At 43.3% G+C, this 19,291-nt stretch overlaps 1 long non-coding RNA gene across 1 annotated transcript; it reads left to right on the plus strand.

Moving 5' to 3' along the window:
* The first annotated feature begins 6,454 nt into the window (after nucleotides 1-6,454).
* Nucleotides 6,455-8,406, plus strand: LOC147579532 (uncharacterized). Its single transcript, XR_015253185.1, has 2 exons — nucleotides 6,455-6,654; nucleotides 6,994-8,406. It is a non-coding gene; the product is annotated as an uncharacterized LOC147579532 (long non-coding RNA).
* Nucleotides 8,407-19,291: the final 10,885 nt, after the last annotated feature.

Below are 19,291 nucleotides of genomic sequence, written 5' to 3' on the forward strand. Positions count from 1 at the left end.
CAGAAGGGACAGAGGGCTTAACTGGAAGAAGAAGAGAAGGAAATAGCAGATATGAGGAAGGAAGGAGGTGGGAAACCATTATGAGTGGTCACGGTTGTATTTCATGCATCCCCAAGTGAGCAGGAATTCTCAGTTAAAGGCAGGAAGCTTAAAACCTACCATCGCCTACGAATGCACTTTGATATTTTGAATTTCTTCTCCTGCGTCTAATTTCCATTTTTTGCATCCTCTCTAGTGCTCTCTTGGAATGCTGGCCACACTAACGAAGCTCAGAGGCACTTACTGATTGCAAACTTCATGTCATTGTTTGGACCCAAACAGAAAACAGAGCACTGGAGCGGCAGGAGGTGCCAAGAAAATGTGCTATAAAAATACAAGTGGAATTAACTGACGGCAGGCAGAAGGTGGAGGGGAAGAGGGAAAGACAGTGAGAGGAAAAACTGAACAGAGCTTGGGTCTAGATAGAAAGGAGGAAAAAATGTTAAGCATGATACTGCATGAAGAATTCTATTGATATTTGAAGATTACAGAATAAACATCAAGGGTACAAACTTGCAACCAGTAGGTAAGTAAGTTCTGAACAGCCAAGCAGAGCAATAGAATACTGTATCATAAAGTTCAGAGTTGCGAAAAGACTAGATCCTAATCGTTCTCACCACAAAAAAAGAGATATTTGATGCAATAGAGGTGCAAGCCTACACTGGTGGTGATCATATTACAATATATGAATGCATTAACTCAACACATTGGACACCTTAAACTTACAAATGCTAAACATCAATCCGATCTCAATAAAAACAAGAAGAAACATTATTATTTCCTCAAGAATCAGTGAGGATGTGGGGTACCTGGGTGGCCCGGTTGGTTAATCGTCTGACTCTTAACTTCAGCTCGGGTCACGATCTCACAGTTGGTGAGTTCGAGACCCACGTCGGCCTCTGCTCTTACAGTGTGGAGCCTGCTTGGGATTCCCTCTCTCCCCCTCTCTGCTCTTCCCCACTCACTCTCTCTGTCTTTCAAAACACACACACACACACACACACACACACACACACACACACACAAAAGAATCAGTGAAGGTGTAAGAATGAGGGAGGACTTCCTTAATAACACAGAATCACCAATGAGAATTTACTCCGTGTCTAGCTCTGTGCTGAGACTTTCCCTTTCATGACCTCAACTAATCTTTATCACATTCCCATAGCATCACTGTTTCAGTGATGAGGAAAAAAGGCCCAGAGAGATCAACCAGCTGTCCCAAAGGCACACAGCCACTCCAAGGAAAACCTTCTCTGAAGGAAAAGAAGTAAAAAAACTAAGCATAGTATTCTAAGTATTCTCAGCATAGTATTCTTTTTTTTTTAATTTTTTAACATTTACTTATTTTTGAGAGACAGAGAGAGACAGAGAATGAGTAGGGGAGGGGCAGAGAGAGAGAGAAAGACACAGAATCTGAAGCAGGCTCCAGGCTCTGAGCTGTGAGCACAGAGCCCAACGCGGGGCCCCAGCTCACAAACTGTGAGATCATGACCTGAGCTGAAGTCAGATGTCCAACCTATGGAGCCACCCAGGTGCCTCCACTAAGCCTAGTATTCTAAGTATTTTCTCATTTAGGGTAACATACGAGGCACAGAGAGGTTGAGTTGTGCATGGCCTGCCAGCTAATACATGGCCAAACCAAGATTCAAACCCCGACTGAAGAACCCTGGCCCTTAAAATAGTTTTAACAATTATACCGACCTCATGAAGTGGCTGTTATCGAATGAACTGACTTGTGTAAAATGCTTAGCACTGCACCCGGTACCCAATAAGCATTTAACAAATATTAATTAAATCTTTTAAATGGGGCGCCTGCGCAGTCGGTTAAGCGTCCGACTTCAGCCAGGTCACGATCTCGCGGTCCGTGAGTTCGAGCCCCGCGTCGGGCTCTGGGCTGATGGCTCAGAGCCTGGAGCCTGTTTCCGATTCTGTGTCTCCCTCTCTCTCTGCCCCTCCCCCGTTCATGCTCTGTCTCTCTCTGTCCCAAAAATAAATAAACGTTGAAAAAAAAATAAAAATATAATTAAATATTACATTATTACTAAGATCAGACCCTGCTGCTTCTCAAAATGTAGAATACGAAGCTGATTGCTCAATGTTCTAGGAAAAGTTCACGACAAGAGAAGGAACAGCTAATAAAATCATGGGCTCTTCAAGGACAGCTCTCAACTTGGATTTGAACACAATGGAGTTCTACGTGGCAATGAGAAAGAATGAAATCTGGTCTTTTGTAGCAACGTGGATGGAACTGGACAGTGTGATGCTAAGTGAAATAAGTCCTACAGAGAAAGACAGATACCATATGTTTTCGCTCTTATGTGGATCCTGAGAAACTTAACAGAAGCCCATGGGGGAGGGGAAGGAAAAAAAAAAAAAAAGAGGTTAGAGTGGGAGAGAGCCAGAACACCAGATTTTTAACGCTCAGTATACTGGGCATGAAGTTAAGGAGAATGATTGGCCAAGAAGAAACTGAACCAAAAGTTGCCCAGGACAGTTGCCCAGGTAGTTGGCAGTGTAGCACAGGAGGAAGATCAACTTACACAAGCACGTTGTTTTTTTTTTTGAGGAAAAGGAAGTAGAGTAACATATTTCTCGAGTTCCCTTTCCATCACTGACCAGGGTCCCTTCCTTGTCCTCTGAGCTCCCAGAAAAAAAACAACTTTCTTTATTACCAGCCATAAGGAAAAATTTGTGCCTTAGGTGCAGAGAACCTAGGGATGGACAAGAGGCTCAGACCTGTGTGTGCACTCCAGTTGGTCTCCTGTTCAAGTTCTCACTAATAAATTGTGGGCATTGATTTTTCCTTCCTTTTGAATAATCAGGTTGTATTCCTGGTTTGGACTTTTGCAAGATGGAGGATGCTTGATCTCTCAGCCCGAGTCAAAGAGCAGAGAATTCCTGTTTGATCTTTCGACGTTGCTTTGCTCTCTAAGATGAAATTGTGTGGACAGCAAGGCCAGCTTTGGGGCTAGCAACTTGTGCAATCAGCCCACACCCTGTGCTCAGAAGGACCCTGTGCTTGATTTAACGCTTTGCTGCCACTGTCTTGAAACTCTTGAGAATTTTATCTTTGGACGGATGTTTTGTACGTGAAATCCAATGAGACAATGACGAATATGTGTGAGCAGAGGAAATACACAGATTGTTCCTCCGTGCCTTCTTGCCCCTTTCATGAATAGCATTCGTGATGCCCCATGACCCTCGATGTGTGGAATTCATAGAGATTCAAGGAGAGCACAAGGGAAGCACGTTGCATCACTAGAAGGTGCACGTATGGAGAAGTGAAATAAAAACAGCTGAGTTACTTTTGTGCAGCATTTCCACTTTTGCTCAGAATAAACTACATATGCTGGAATATGCACTGTGTGATTTCTGTGAACACGAGTTCAGTGCTCTTATATCTGCATCAAAAACGGCATTGCGCAATATAAAGATGAATTGTGCGACGCGTGCTAACAGCTTAAATTTTTAAGTTTTCTTTACCTAGAATGACATTAAATTGCCAAAAACAGCATGGCTTGTTGAGAGAGAGAGAGAGAGAGAGTGTGTGTGTGTGTGTGTGTGTGTGTGTGTGTGTGTGGAAGAACAGAAAAAGAGCTTTATATTTTAATGCCTTTAATGGCACTTTTTTCCTGTTCTTTGAGCAAGAGGCCCACATTTTTATTTTGCACTGAGTCTGCAAATGATGTAGCCAACCCTAGTTGATACGCCCCATGTGCCTGTGAGCAAGGGTGTTTCTGAGGCTCCCCTTTCTTGTTCGAATTTGTCCTGTATGTCCTGAGTCACCACTTAGCCTAGAAAACTCCTGGTGTGTTTGGGGAGGTGAGACCAGTGACTGTCCCACTGCCTTGGAGTGGTTGGATCCCTCGTAACCATTACTCACTCCCTATACCTCTCACGCCTTGGCTGCACTAAACCACCTTCTTCTGTATTCCCAGAGTCCTCAGGGAACCCCGCTAGATCACTTCCTATTCTACGCTGGCTTGGCTTCTGTAGTTCTTCTTCCTCCTTAGACTGATAAGTAGTTCTTGGATGGTGAGGACGAGGACCCTGTGTCATCCATTCATCTTGTCAGGTCCAGACCTTGAGCACAGGGCCTTGGCAGATGGCGGTCACTGAGAAACATGGTTAAACTAAGTTACATCTCCTCCCAGGGTTCACCTTCTCATCCCCCTTCACACACGTCCTCACACATACATAATAAAACCCTTTCTCCCCTGGTCCCTAATTGTAGAGGAGTAAACTGTTTTCTTGTCTTCTCAATATCCCAATGAACTAAATACAAGAGCAAATAGTCTGATTCTACCTAAGACATACTCCCTAGCAACCAAGAACAAACCCCTTTCTTCATCTTACGGCACCTCTCTGTCTGCCCTGCCTCCTATCTCAGAGAGAAATGGAAGACGCAAACAACAGGATAGAGGTTTACAGACCAGAGTTTCGTACCCAGATTGGTCTCTAGCACATGCCCCTGGCCACATGAGTCAAGTTTTCTGAGTCTCAGTTTCCTCATTCTATTAAATAGTGTGATAATAGTATCCTCGGATAGTAGAGTTGTGACATACGCACGTTGCTCCTATCATGTTTGCCAGGTATTTTGTGGACCCATAATACATAACTGATTTTACTATTACTATTCCTGTCTTCAAGAAGTTTATATTATTAGGTGTCCCATCAGTGTTACATCCTCTGAATGTTTAGTTAAGAGCAGCCAAAGAGCAGAGATGCCTATAAAGCACCTGTTCCCTGAGCTAGTGAATAGGTTAAGCACTATGACTACGTACCGTGCTTCTCTTATGAAGAAGATTCGGCGGATGCACTGGAGCCTGAAATAAACATCTGTACTCTATGATGATAAGTAAAGAATAGGCACCCTAGGCTGGGGAAAAAATGTAAGCAACGTATGTACGTGAGTTTGTTTTTATTCATGGTTATACCAATCTGTGTACATAGAGTAGGCAGGGGGCAAAGGGGTGAGTAACCCAAGAACATTTTGTTTGGAATGCTGGGCTAGAATGCTCTAGGCTCTGGAGTTGTATGAACCGGTCACTACCAAGCCTTGGCCAACGAATTTTGTTAAATGTACTTATGCGTCAGTAGACAATTAGGCTACACTCTGTGGTCTGAATCTGAGCATAGGATACTTATAGGTGGGGACTATTTTCCTTTATTTTAGGTCTCCCTTCTAGCAGGCCAAGAGCTGCTGTCTTAATTACCTTAAGAGTAGTAAGCATCAATGTCCAGGAATACCCTTGGTCCTCTGATGGCCAGAGGGTCCCCTGATTCGCTTTCTCTTAAAATTCCACTTCTCAGAGCGGAATTTTAAGAAGGCATTTTTAGGAAAAATCCTTTATTTCTCAATATTTAGTGAGCACCTACTTTGAGAACAGAAGATTAATAAGTTACTGTCCCTCAGGAAACTTAACAGTCTTTCACAGAGTATCAGAAAAAGGTACCAATTTATTTCACTAATGACACAGTGGACTTCCTGAACTCAACATTCGGACTCATGTTGCAAACTGTAAAATTAATATTTAAAGCCACAGGCTGTGTGTGTGTCCGTGGGGGGGGGAGGGGGGGCAGATGACAGCTGATGAGGGTAAAGTAAGCCGAGATTCAAAGGAGATAAGGTGACGGTGGCAGTTAATGAGTCAGCAGGTGCTGGTGGCAATGACTTGAAGAACTGGACACAGAAGCAAAAACTATTTTTAGATTCCACTTTCTGTTAATGCCAACTCTTTGCCAAAGAGCATAGGTTTTTCTTTACAGACCGAGGGCCTCCTTTTCCGGCTTTTCTCGTCCTTGCCTGTAAGTAATCTTTGGAACAATGAGTATTTCAGACCTGTCTCAAAATTTTTTCCAGGATCTAACTTTGCAGTGATTGGTCTGCTTCTAACGAACACAAGAAAATTCCTTATTTCGCGAGTCATTTATTCGATTTTCTTTCTTAGTCTTCTCTAGGATGGCCTTAATGAGGACAGAGTATTTCTGAAGGTCCTTTCCGGCCACATGGAGAGAATATTCTCTACAGACTCTGTTCTGTGTACGTTCTCCATTCCTATAATGGAATGCCAGCGATGTTACCTGGAGCAGCCTGACGGATGCAACAATATGTGTATTCATCGGAATATTGAATAGTGAAACGATTCTACAGCACAGGCTTTGTGATCTGTTGATCACAAGCCCTGAGATTCTAGCTTTATCCCCCTCCGCACATCACCCTCTACCCCCAGACAAGCATTTTATTGCACGTTCCATGGCAAGATTTATGACAATTATCACCCAAATCCATAATTAGCAAGTGGTAACAGATAGGCAGATAGATCCACTTAGAGTGACACCTTTGACAGATTGACACCCCCTCCCTTTAAAAACACCTGCGAGGCTTCTCATTTTAAATGTGACTATACTCACACAGCGTTGGCAAGCCTCGTCTCGTGTTCACGGAGGAGGAGGGGGCTATAAAAGCAACATGTTCTCACAAGCATGGCAGAGCCCATGCATAAACCATTTGGCTTTGCAATTAAAAACAGGTTTGGCTTCCCTCTGCATCGGTTAGACAACGTCAAAGCAACATTCGTCCCGAAAACGTTCCCTTGTGAATTCCAATGAACTGTGAGTCTTGGGTTTCTCTTTGTTTGCATGTCTTGAGATTGAATTTTTGGAAGGGGTCTGTGTGTTTCTTTCCGGGGGTAAAGCGTTGATATGTATGTTTTGAATCACTGCTACCACCTTGGTCGCTGACACTTTCCATTCTGTGTTCCTTGCATACACGGTTAGCATTTTGGATTCATTCCGTCAGGCTCATTACCACAGGTAAATTAACTCTCCCAGTCTGATCCTCTTGCCCTAGGAAACGAGTGTTCGTTCTAAAGACCTGCCTAAGCAATTGACTCGCACAGACTGGCCCTGAGTTTCAAAGATACTGAAAAACAGAAATGTGTTTATTCCTAGGCAGTACAGTAAACTTGACTACAATGATGTAACGATGGCTAATTACATCTTTATCACTGTCATTCCTGGACGGTGCACTTGACTGCTGGATCCCATAGTATTTGGAGAAATCACTACTTCACAGCTAAAACCCTTCCCCTTGCCGTACAATGACGAGCTTAGAAGATACGACACAGGCCAATCCCAGTTGCAGTGAAATCATCTATCTTTTACAAGATAGTTGGCTTCCTCTGTTTTTTCTCTCATTCTTTTCCCCGTTTAATTAAACAGAAAGAAACAACAGAGATATTGCCGTTGAGTGTTTGCTGCAAAAGACAGTTTTGAAAGTTCTGCCACAGAAGAAATCGCAAAGTTGCAAAACCTAAGCCGTGATTCACAAACCGGCAGAAGAGTCCCACTCTGCCTGCGAAGAGATCTCAGCACGAGAAGAGGCCACCAGCATCCAGGCCCATCCACTGATACACAAAGTTCTGTGACAAGACAATATGGCACAAACGTCAATTTGTCGATACTAATGGTGAGGATCAACATTAATTAAAAGACAGAGACAGACAAAAAAGAACAATTAATGTCAGTGCCACGTACTTGATGTAAAAGTTACCATGGAACGATGCTTCCCCTGTTTAATTTACAATTCTCACCAAACTCCACTTAAGAAATTTTAGCTTCTTGAGTTATTTATTTAGTTTATTATATTCAGTCTCTTTGGGCGAAATTACCTTCTCTCACACTACCCCTCCAAAAGTTGTTCAATGGAGTAATTGCTAAAATGCAGAAGGACTTTTTACTGCATCATTTTGAAGTGCATAATTTGGCATAAAGATAAAACATTTTTAGAAAGTATGAAGCAAAAACATTATCAGAACAAAGTAAATAAAAATATGCTAACACGTATAATAGTATGTGTGATTGCATTGAAAAACTTAAAAAAATGTTGAATCTATTTTGTCATATATTTTAGTTAGATGCATGCACATAATTTCATATTTCTCACAAAAAAGTATGTGTTGCATGTTTTTGGTCTGTGGACTCACAGTGAATAGAAAAAGAAAATACGTGTTCTTAAGTATGAATTTTTATATTTGCCTTGAGGAAGGAAATCAATTCCCTCAATTAACAAGGTATTAACCATAAATAAATATTTTCCATTTTCATTAATTCCATGTACTGGAAGTTTTTTATTGACTTGGGCTCCCTTTTGCTGGACTGTGTGTTTTATAACCGTATACATTAAAGGTAGAGCATAAGAAGTAACGTTAAATTCAGTCCAGCTAAGGCAGAGAGATAAATTCACCCTCCAATGTCAGGAAAATCGCATTACTACTTTGTAAAAAAATATATATATATGCCTGTAAAAATAAAGTAGCAATACACGTGTATGCAAATAAAATAATTCCACAAATCTTTATGTAACTCGAGTCTTCTCCATTTGTCAAAATATTGTTTAATATTGAAACGTTTCCTAATGAGCAAGGAACTATCAATTCATTTTTCAATTATCGATTGGAGGGGAAAGAAAAGCTATGCTTTTATAAGCGTATACATTTCACTAGAGCAGTCACCTTACGTGAGTATATTCTTTATTAATTCAGTGCTAACAGCTTCATCTCACTGTTGTGGATCCTCTGGTTGTGTTCCCAAATACCCAATAAATGAGGCGATAAAGTGGCTAGAGAAGGCTACTGAGTTAGAGAAGGGTTAAGTAATGAACTGTTCAGAACTCACTTTGGAATTGCGAGAATTAGTTGTTGCGAGAGCTCCAGTAGGCCAAATGTGAAGGAGTCGTTCCAGGAGAGGGTTGGAGACTCAGAAAGTTCCCCAAGAAAATTCCTAGATCTTAATCACGAGCCTACATTTCTGTAAATCAAACGACCTCCATGTAAAGAAAAGGTACACACATCATTATATCATGATAGGGATGCGTCAGAACCGCAAAGACCCACGGCCGAAGGGATTCTCAGCAACTGGAATTTACATAGCAGTTTCTACAAAGTTCTGTCGGCCTCTTCGTTCTGTTTTGTTTTCAAGCAATACAGTCAACCTGAAGGGGCAGACTCCGGTTTCCTAAACTTACTGGAAGTCATATTTCCGAGGAAGCTTGCTTTCTGGAAACAGAACAAAATGAAAGCTTCTGTATTTTGGAACCACCTCCCTTCTACCGCTTATATAACGCAGAACATGAATAAGCAGGCAGGTCCTTCCTTTGCCCCTGTGGTTTCGAGCCAGGGACGGAGCCTCAGAGTGAAATTCTGTGTGTCTTCCTTTTCATTTTGGGTCCCACACCTCCTGTAAAAACATGGCTGAAAGCACAGACTTACCACACAGGTGTGGGTTCGAAGTAGCTAGTAAAAATGATTTTAAAACACTCAGAAACTGCCAAGCTCTGAGAAAACGCTTATTAAAGACTAATAAAATTGTGAAAACGGAGGAGAAAACATCCAGTCAACTTTTTTCTTTTTCTTTTTTTTTTTTTTTTTTTTTGCGCACTTTAAGGAAGTCGGTTTGGTCTCCACGTACGTGGGCCTGGCCGTGGTGGATCCGGGCAAGAAAAACGAGCTGGGCCGTGATTTCACAATAGAGGGAGGGCCAGGGAGGGTGAAAACAGCAGCTCAGGATGCGCGAGGTCACCCATGAAGGCACAGTCACTTCCCCCCTCTGCCATTCTAATTGTGCACTCTCACAAGTGGAATGAAAACCCTGCGCACCTCCCTGGGCACCCCCAGGGAGGGTCCACGCTCCCCCCACTCAACCAAGTATGAACATTGTCCCTGGAGCCGGACGGTGGTCAGGGAGTCTCTTCCTGCCAGAAACCTGGACCGCGAGGCAAGCGACTGAGCGAACTGGGTGGTGTTTTGACAACCAGTCTGGGACTGTTTCGCCTACGGTGACCCTGATGGCCACCACCATGGTCTTAGGGCTCCCAACGCTGTCGCTGGATCGTCTTCTAAGAACATAATGGTTTCACAAAGACCAAAAGGAAAGGATCTTTTCCCCCAATTTGGTGGCATGTGTAGGCTGTTTAATTTTTTTATTTAAACATTATTTGAAGCTACAAAATGATTTTGTAAAGCTAACTCAATTAATCAGCTGAATTCTCTGTGGCTACTTTGTTCCTGAGAATGTAGTGACTCCAGTCTTTATTCGGTAGGCACACTTTTCAAACCTGCTTAAGTCTAAGAATCTCCCAGGATGTTTGTTGAAAATACCCATGCCTGAGCACCGCCCTAGACCCAAGGAATCAAAATCCCTAAAAAGGAGTCCCAAACATATACAGTTTTGTAAGCATTGCAGGCATTGCTTACGATCAAGCAAGTTTGGGAAATCCAACTTAATTTGAATAGATTCAGTGCTGGAAATAACAAAATGCCCCAAATGAAGAAAGAGAGCGATCTCTATTATGTATCTCCAAGAAGCACAGCGATCTCTTTCCTTGGAGACTTTCTGAGGTCTGGTGTATAGATTTAGAGATAGCACAACCCACCAGGAGTTGCTGTGCAGTTCAAACATGCACAAACACATGCGCAAATATTTTTAAAAGCAGTCTCACAAGCTTTAGGGAAGTATCCAGGACAGAAATTATAAGCAAAGAGCCTCAAACATAGTGGTCAAAAAAAAAAAAAAAAAACACCCAAAACTGCTAAACAATGTTAAATGAAAGAGAAAATTATGCAGTCACATAATGATATCTAATTATCCAGCTACTTGGCATCTCATGAGAATCTAGCCCAATGTAGTGAATTTGGTGTATCGTGTAGATGGGAGCCTAAGCAGTGTGTGTGTTTGTATAGATATTCGGGTAGGAGTCCAAGAACGCAGCTTCTAAAGGCAGAAGCTGGTAAGAGTATGTTGCTTTGAGTGAGATAGAAAGGAGCACTTACAAAAAAATATAGTGCTTTCTTTTCGGGATTATTACTTCTGAACTGGAAATAATATTCATTGCAAAGCCAAGAAACGCCAAGAAATATGTCGTAGGAAAATGATTATCTTTTTGTCACTATTTGATTAAGAAAACGGTGTCCAACGACCCCACATCACGATAATTAATAAGTTCTGATGTTTGGTAGAGAAGACAAAGTTATCCAGGCTGCCTAACGCAGAGGTTTACGTAACAAACAAGTGAAGAAGGAAAAACAAAACAAAACAGGATGAGTTCAGTTGGGCAAATTCCTACAAACTGACTGTACTACAATCTCCTCTAAGGTAATACCTCTTATAAGTCAAATAGCCCTTCCTACCCCCCATCTCCACCAAATCCACAGGAAGTTGAAGCAGTGGGGTGCAGATGAACACTGTTTTATCTCACCGTGCAATTAGGATTCTAGGTATTTCTCCCAGAGACTTCTTCTGAGTAAATTGCTACTACCACTGACCATAGGAATACCCTGTTTTGGTGTATCACAAACATAGCAATATTGAATAAATCAATGGCTTCGTATCGCCTTATTACAAACACAGAAACTGAGGTACAGTTGGCTGATTTGCCTGTGCTCACAGGAGCTGGAAGGGATTTTTAGATCAGAGAGGCCAGTCAATATTCCAGAAATACCCGGCGACAAGCAGGGAGCGAACAGTAATTACTGTCATTATGAGTTTTATCTGTATATCCAATTCAATAATCGTCATGTCCATAAAACTTCACAAAGGGAAAAACCATGATAAATAATGTAATGCCAAAGTAACAAAATGAAATTTCCACCTCTAGAAATTTTAGTGACTTTGACTACAGTGGCAATCTGTATCCCAGATCATTGCTTGGCCTTTCACTTAGCTTAAATGCCTCTAGGGGTTCCTAATAGCTATATGATATGTTTGCTTTGGAATCAGATACCTGGAACTGTTAGCAGATGGCCTGAACACTCGCTGATAAATCCGACCTTGTCTGTTTGCTTATTTGTTACCTGCATGTTGTGATTGAACATTCCCACTCAAAGATTGGCTTTAAAATTAAAAGCGAGAGTCTGGAAAATTGTTCAGATGATATTCATAGGCTGAGGTCAACGGTAGTACCTTAAGTCTATTTCCAAATGGAGATAAAAAAGGAAATGTAACTGCCTCTCCATTTGTTTTTATTTACCTGTAGACAGAGAACACTTAAAGACTTCCAGAGAGCCCCGATCCGTTGTGAAAATAAGGTTTAACCCCCAAACTGTGTCTACTTTTTCCTCATTTCTCTGGATTTGGCTGCAGGAAAGTGCGAAGTGAGATCAAACAGCAAGCCAAGGAACTTCTTTTTAATCTGTTCTCATCTCCCCATCCCCACCCCTGCCAGGCCACCAGCGCGAGCCAGGCGATGTTGTAAATCCAGGGAGAGTTTATAGGCAAGAGCATAATGTCTCCCGGACTCCCAGCAGAAGACACCCGGAGTTGCTTCAAATGCGAACAGTCCCGGGTTTCGGCACACCAAATCACTGAGACAGGGGAGAGTCCAGCCAGACAGAGGACCCAGCATCTCACGCTTCTTTCGTGGCCAGCGGAAACGTCCAGTAAATGGCGACCGCACAGCCCCTGGACAAGAGAAACCCATGCATACAAACCCACATGAAAAAGAGGGCCCAAGCGTAGCATCGGTCAGGCATCAGATACCCACTGAGAACCCACGAGTATATGTAGCATATGGCCACAAGGAGAAAAATCAGCCTAAGATACGGTCCAGCCCTCAAGGAGTTTATAATCTCCGTGAGCAGATGAGATTTAAACATGAGAGCATCTTTGCCAAAAAAGTGACACATGAAAGGTACACAAATATAACTGTAGCAATAAATACATCCTTCGGCATTTCTAAAAAAGTGAGATCACAGGCTCCCGACGTGGCCGGGAAAGGAATAAATTACACAGGTTGAGCAGTTACAGATCTAAGGGAAGTGGGGGGTAGGACAATAATGATTTCTGATGTGAAGGATTTACCCTCACATCTCATAGTCCCTGACCCACCTTACTTCATTGAAGATACTCTCTAACCAGTGAAAAGCTGAGAGGTGAGATCGCCATCACAGAGGAAGTAGCAACAGAAACAAACATTCAAAGGTGTTTTTCCTTTTGTTAGGTTTTCTATTTGCTTCATTTGACTTATTTCCTCCCTGTAGAAATGTTTGAAGCTGGATGTGCTGACTGCTCTCGGAAGGACGAGGCGGGGGTGTTGAGGAAATCTCTGAGCACGCTGAATAATTACGCTCTGCTTTTCTGCATATACACTTCTGATATCACAGTAATGGTAGTCGTAACAAGTCAGTGCAGATTCGCAAAAACAAAGTTAATGAAGAAGCGAAGACTGCATTCAACTCGTCATTTTTTTTTAAGTTCCTTTGTTATGTCTCGCCGTTCTCGCCCAAACTTCCTCCACAATTCTCTACTTGTTTCTAACATTGACTTAATGTATTCAGACACTTTATCCGCAGTACATTTTTCACAATTCGGCTCTGACAGGAATGTCTCTTTAGCCCTGTGGCAGATAGAAACCCATACTTTCGCAGCTGCCCACAATGCATGTGGGTTACCAAGGTCATTTCCATGGCTATTGCAAACATAGAAGAGCTGACTCCCCACCTAAAAAATAAAAATAGCAAAAGGATGGAGAAAGAAAGGGAAGGATGGGAAGAGAAGGAGAGGAAGGAAGGGAAGGGAAGGGAAGGGAAGGGAAGGGAAGGGAAGGGAAGGGAAAGGAAAGGAAAGGAAAGGAAAGGAAAGGACAGGAAAGGAAAGAAGGAAAGGAAAGGAAAGGAAAGGAAAGGGAGGGAAAGGAAAGGAAGGGAAACAAAAGGAAAGGAAAGAAGAAAGAAAGAAAGAAAGAAAGAAAGAAAGAAAGAAAGAAAGAAAGAAAGAAAGAGAAAGAGAAAGAAAGGGAGAAAGAAAGAGACAAAGGGGGTAAGGGGGGAGAGAGAGAAAGAGAAGAAAAGGAAGGAAGGAAGGAAGGAAGGAAGGAAGGAAGGAAGGAAGGAAGGAAAGAAAGAAGGAAAGGAGAGAGAGAGAAAAAGAGAAAGAAAGAAACAAAGGGAGAGAGAGAGAAAGAACAGAACAGTAAGCGTGTATTGTTTCACAGCCCTGTCTTGGCTTGTCACAGATATTTCCCTTGACTGAAATAATAGTGCAATAAAGTTACAGCATCAGTTACTTCAACAGCAAGCCTCCCACCCACACAACCTTGCCACTCAAATGTCTTGCTTGTTTTTCTTGTTACCTTATTATGATCAGTCTCTTCGTCAAGTCTCAGTTTGACTAACCTGTTGCCATAGGTAGTACTAGTCGATCAACTTTCATCCCATTTAACAAAAGGAAGACCATGGCCTTGAACGCTCCTGCCTCCTCCACTACCCTCAAGGTTCAGCCAGATGATCTCGCTCATCAGTGGTGTCTGAGACTGAGGGGCCCTTTAGGACCACAGACTCTTTTTCTTTAGTCCTTCCTTTTATAATGAAGATGTTGCTTGAGAGAAGTTGTCAACTTAGCATTCGATCCATTGAGACATATATTAAGGACTATGTCTTTTTCCCTTCTTCACCTTTACATTTGGAGGAAGGACATTCCAGCAACTTGTAAGGGAATGAGGAACCCAAACTGTGGCCAGAAATATAAATGATAATACTGACACCGACATGTTGCTCACTGGATGCCAAGCACAGTTCTGAGAAGCTGGCCCCGGGTCACTCGTGAACCCCTCATCACACTTCAGTGCTGTGGGTGCTCTAATTACCCCCATTTTATAGACCAGAACCTTAGGGTGCAGAGAACTGCTTGTTTTGCCCAAGGTCACATGCACAACAGGTAAGTGACACAGTCAGAACAGAAATCCAGGCAGCTCGATTCCAGATTTACACTCTGAACTCCTACCGTTCTGCTGAAAACAAGTCACAAGCAATTGCTTAGCAGTTTTGGTGCAGTTAGAACATTCATGAAATCTGGTCCAGGTAAAAATTCTAAGTACACAAAGTCATGGGGGGAAAAATGGCAAATGGGCTTGAGGAGTGATTGCCCCCAGTCCATCATTAAACCCTGAGACTCTGAATCCGTGTATCGAATTTTCTACACCTCAAGCCACATATGGATAACTATGTTTCAGATCCAAGAAGCACTGAGCTGGGTTTCCTCGTCCACGTCCACGTAATGGAAACAACAGTACCCTACCTTGTAGGGTTGCCGTGAGGATGAAGGTAATGCGTGCAGAGCAAAGCCCCTGGCATAGAGGCCTACACATGATACGTGATCAATACGTAGCAGCTACTACTTATAACGGTTATTGGATTGCTTCCTTGTCTTCCTCACTATCAGATTTACCTCGCGCTTTGGTATCTACTCTCACTTCAGAAAGCAAATAAATGTTCCCACTCACCCATCAAAACAAACCACAATGCTATGAAACGATATCCTCAACAGAACCCCTATTGGGAAACAGGGAATACGCAAGCCAGTATTTCCTGGACTTAATAATCAGCTCTTATACACGATGGTGAAAGTTGTTTTAGAAAGATCTGTTAGAGCAGATACAAAGATGGAAACTCGGATAGGCGTGCTGACTGAAAGAAGAAAGTTACAGCCATGTAGTTCTAATTAGATAAGGCACATCCAAATACATTTACGACTTGGGAACGTAACTCCATGTGTTTGCGGAGCCATGAGAGCAACTTTCTCCTGCGCAGTCTTCTCTTCAGCCTGATTTCCTCCGCCTCCCCTTTCCCTTCAGGGAAGGAGAACAGATGTCAAATTGCGTGAAGGACCACAGCTTCCAGACTTCACGGAAAAGGGCCAAGCGAGGCCAACTGCCTAGCTTTTTTTCCCATTGCTCCGGCCTTGGCTTTTCCCCATTCCGCTTCAAACACAGAGTTGGAGTCTTCCTTCCAGTGGTCACAGAGGCCACTGGGTTCCAGGCGCAACCCAAGAGGGTGTTTCTCCTACCTCGATACGGACAATGTAAAGTTCATTACAGCGCAAACGTCAAGGGCCGCACCTAATCTAATTCATACATCCGGATTTCTATTTCCCACACTGAGAGATCAAACGTTCATTCGAGTAGATGTGACCAACAGAGATAGGTTTAGACCCGCACGTGTCTTCGTCTGTATCTGTATATTTGTGTGCCTGGATTTGTATGTGTCCATATACACATGTGTCCAAACATATGTGTGCCCATTTGTGTGTCATCTGAGGGTGTATCTGCCTATATGTGTCCGTGCATTTCTGTGTCTCTCTTTATCAGTTGTGTCTGTAGGTGTTTGTGTGTCTGTGTGATGTGACTCAGTGTCTGTATGTCAGTGGGCTTGTATGCTGTGCACATCTGTGTGTGTGTGTGTGTGTGTGTGTGTATACACATGCATGCCCGTGGGAGCAGCGATGCAAAAATAAACGCAAACGCGTTCTAGAGCACAATGTTGCTGTTTCAGAGACCAGCCCCGGATGCGCACTTGATCCAAGCTTGGTCTGAGCAAGGTTAGCAAAAGAGGGGGAAGGAGAGTGGATGGGCCAAACGTGCAAGAGCCAAGGACCCTGATGCGTTTGTGGCTGCGCCTGATTCACGCCACTACCGCCCACATTGAGTGGACTGCCTTCTCACGCACTTTTGAAGGGATGTATGAGAGCATATCCATGGGGCCACGGCGGTTCCCACTTGAGACATGAGTCCTGCACACATCCTACACTTGACCAAAGGAAATATATTTCCCTGGAAATGTTGGCGCAAAATGACAACACTATTACGTGAAAGGTGAAGAATCAGGAATGACGCAGATGGAAATACGGACTTGACAGAAAGAAACCTGCAGAGCGGCTAACTTAACACGCCACTGTCATTGAGTGCAGCAACTGTCCTGTGCAAAAGAGATCTTCTGAGCTATTAATAAAAGTTCCTGGAGAAACGTGAACAGTGGTTGACTGCCAGGTGCTCTTATGAATAAGATTTAACCTGATGTGATAAGGCTGAAGATACTTAGGACAGCTGCTGACAGTCTCAGAAGAGGGAGACACCCTCACAGAAATACAGCCTTTGCTTTGTAAAATCTCATAGAAGAAATAAGGTGACACCTCGCGAGACCTCTAATCGCGAAGCTTTGGGAAAGACCGGAATGGCTTAATTAGCCACTGATTAGCTTTTGATGAGAGATAGCCTCTTCGAAAATATTTGAATTCACCAGCTTGATAAAAACTTTTACACACCAATTCTGGTCTCTCATCGGGAAGCTAATACCCAGGATGATTTCTCCAGGTATTTTTCTTCTCGAACATTCACTGATCATTATCCTTAGGATAATTCTGCAAGAGAGCAGAATTCTAAACAGCCCCAATCCCCATCCCAGCCCTATGCTTGCATGAAAAATTATTTTTTGGGTGGCTTGAAGAGGAGCTAAAGAAAAAGAACAAAGGTGATCTGAAAAGTAACTTTGGAAAAGTTTGAGAGCCAGAATGACTAGGTGTGTGTGCATGTGTGTGTGTCTGTGTGTGCGCGTGCGTGTAACTACAATAATTGATATCAGGGCACATTTTTTTTACAAGGTCCTGGGCTGGTAATCACAAGACCTGAATTCTACTCTTTACCCTTCACTGATTTCCTGATTGACCTCTGGCAAGTTGCTTCAAGTCTCCTCAGGGTGGTTTCAAGGGCCCCTCTTGGCCAAGTCGTGTTGATTTGAATCCTTTCTCAACCACTTCATAGTTGTGTAACTTTAGGCAAACTACTTCACCTCTCGTGCCTCTGTATTCTTGTCAGCGTGTAGGGGCACCTGGGTGGCTCAATCGGTGAAGCATCGGACTTCGGCTCAGGTCATGATCTCACAGTTCGTGAGTTCGAGCCCCGCGTCGGGCTCTGTACTGACAGCCCAGAGTCTGCACCTTGCTTTGGATTCTGTCTCCCTCTCTCTGCCCCTCCCCTGCTTGCACTCTCTCTCTTTCTCTCAAAACTAAATAAAAAACATCTAAAAAAAATAAAAAGAGCTCACAGGGTGGCGGAGAAGGGCAAATGAGGTAACAAATATAAAACACTGTTTGGAGCGTCAAAAATCCTAATAAATATTAGCCATTGTTATTAGCTCTGACTCACATTCTCCTCAGGTAGAGCAGGAGAAGGTCAGAACAGATGATCTAATGAATTCTTTCAGTCTTCAGGAAAACCGTCATACAGAATACAGCTAATAAGCCAGACTCCCAGAGCCCCTACCGCGACAAGGAACCCACCTGTGATCTTACTCACCAAAGCTCATCCCTCCGTGTTGTGGTTTGGTCGCCCCGGCCCTCCTGATTCCTCATCTGCCTGCGGTTCTGACGACCATGTTTATCTGATTTCTCAGACTACAGTAAGTTACATGCCCGAATTAGGAAGGAGAAAGAATGTTGGAGGCAAGAGAGATTGCAAACAGTCTGATGTTAAGAGAGTGAACAATTGCAATCACAGAATGAAGTATGTGCCCCACCGTGACTCCGTCATTAAAACATTCTTGCAATACGTTGAGTAAACCGTTCAAGACAGCTATTAACTCTAGAGCTATTTCTATTAAAAATTACTCGGGGCGCCTGGGTGGCACAGTCAGTTGGGCATCCGACTTCAGCCAGGTCACGATCTCGCGGTCCGTGAGTTCGAGCCCCGCGTCGGGCTCTGGGCTGATGGCTCAGAGCCTGGAGCCTGTTTCCGATTCTGTGTCTCCCTCTCTCTCTGCCCCTCCCCCGTTCATGCTCTGTCTCTCTCTGTCCCAAAAATAAATAAACGTTGAAAAAAAAATTAAAAAAAAAAATTACTCACATTTTGGGGCACCTGGGTGGCTCAGTTGGTTGAGCGTCCGACTTCGGCTCAGGTCACAGTCTCACAGTTCATGGGTTCGAGCCCCATGTTGGGCTCTGTGCTGACAGCTCAGAGCCTGGAGCCTGCTTCAGATTCTGTGTCTCCCTCTCTCTCTGCTCCTCCCAGCTCGTTTTCTTTCTTTCTTTCTTTCTTTCTTTCTTTCTTTCTTTCTTTCTTTCTTTCTCTCTCTCTCTCTCTCCCCCTCCCTCCCTCCCTCTCTCAAAAATAAATAAACTCAAAATTTTTTTGTAAAAATTACTCACATTTTATAAGCTAGGGGATTATCGGTCTCTGATAATTTCCTTTTTTGGCAAGATGTTATTGGTTATTATTGAAGCCTCTCTTCAGATTTGCTGGCCCTCTTTCATTTCTCCTGGCTGGGCATCTCCAGACCCACAATGGATGAGGCAGGGCTGTGCAGAACTCGTTTTTTGTTCCCAATGGGGAGGTAGATACAAGGCGAGACTATCAGGCCAGGTAATCAGCACCGGCTCCACCAAAGCCTCCCCACGTAAGCCTGATGACTCTTCTAGCACCACGAGA

The sequence above is a fragment of the Puma concolor genome, chromosome B4, assembly GCF_028749965.1.
Source record: "Puma concolor isolate L17-30 chromosome B4, mPumCon1.1.hap2, whole genome shotgun sequence".
Taxonomy (NCBI): domain Eukaryota; kingdom Metazoa; phylum Chordata; class Mammalia; order Carnivora; family Felidae; genus Puma; species Puma concolor.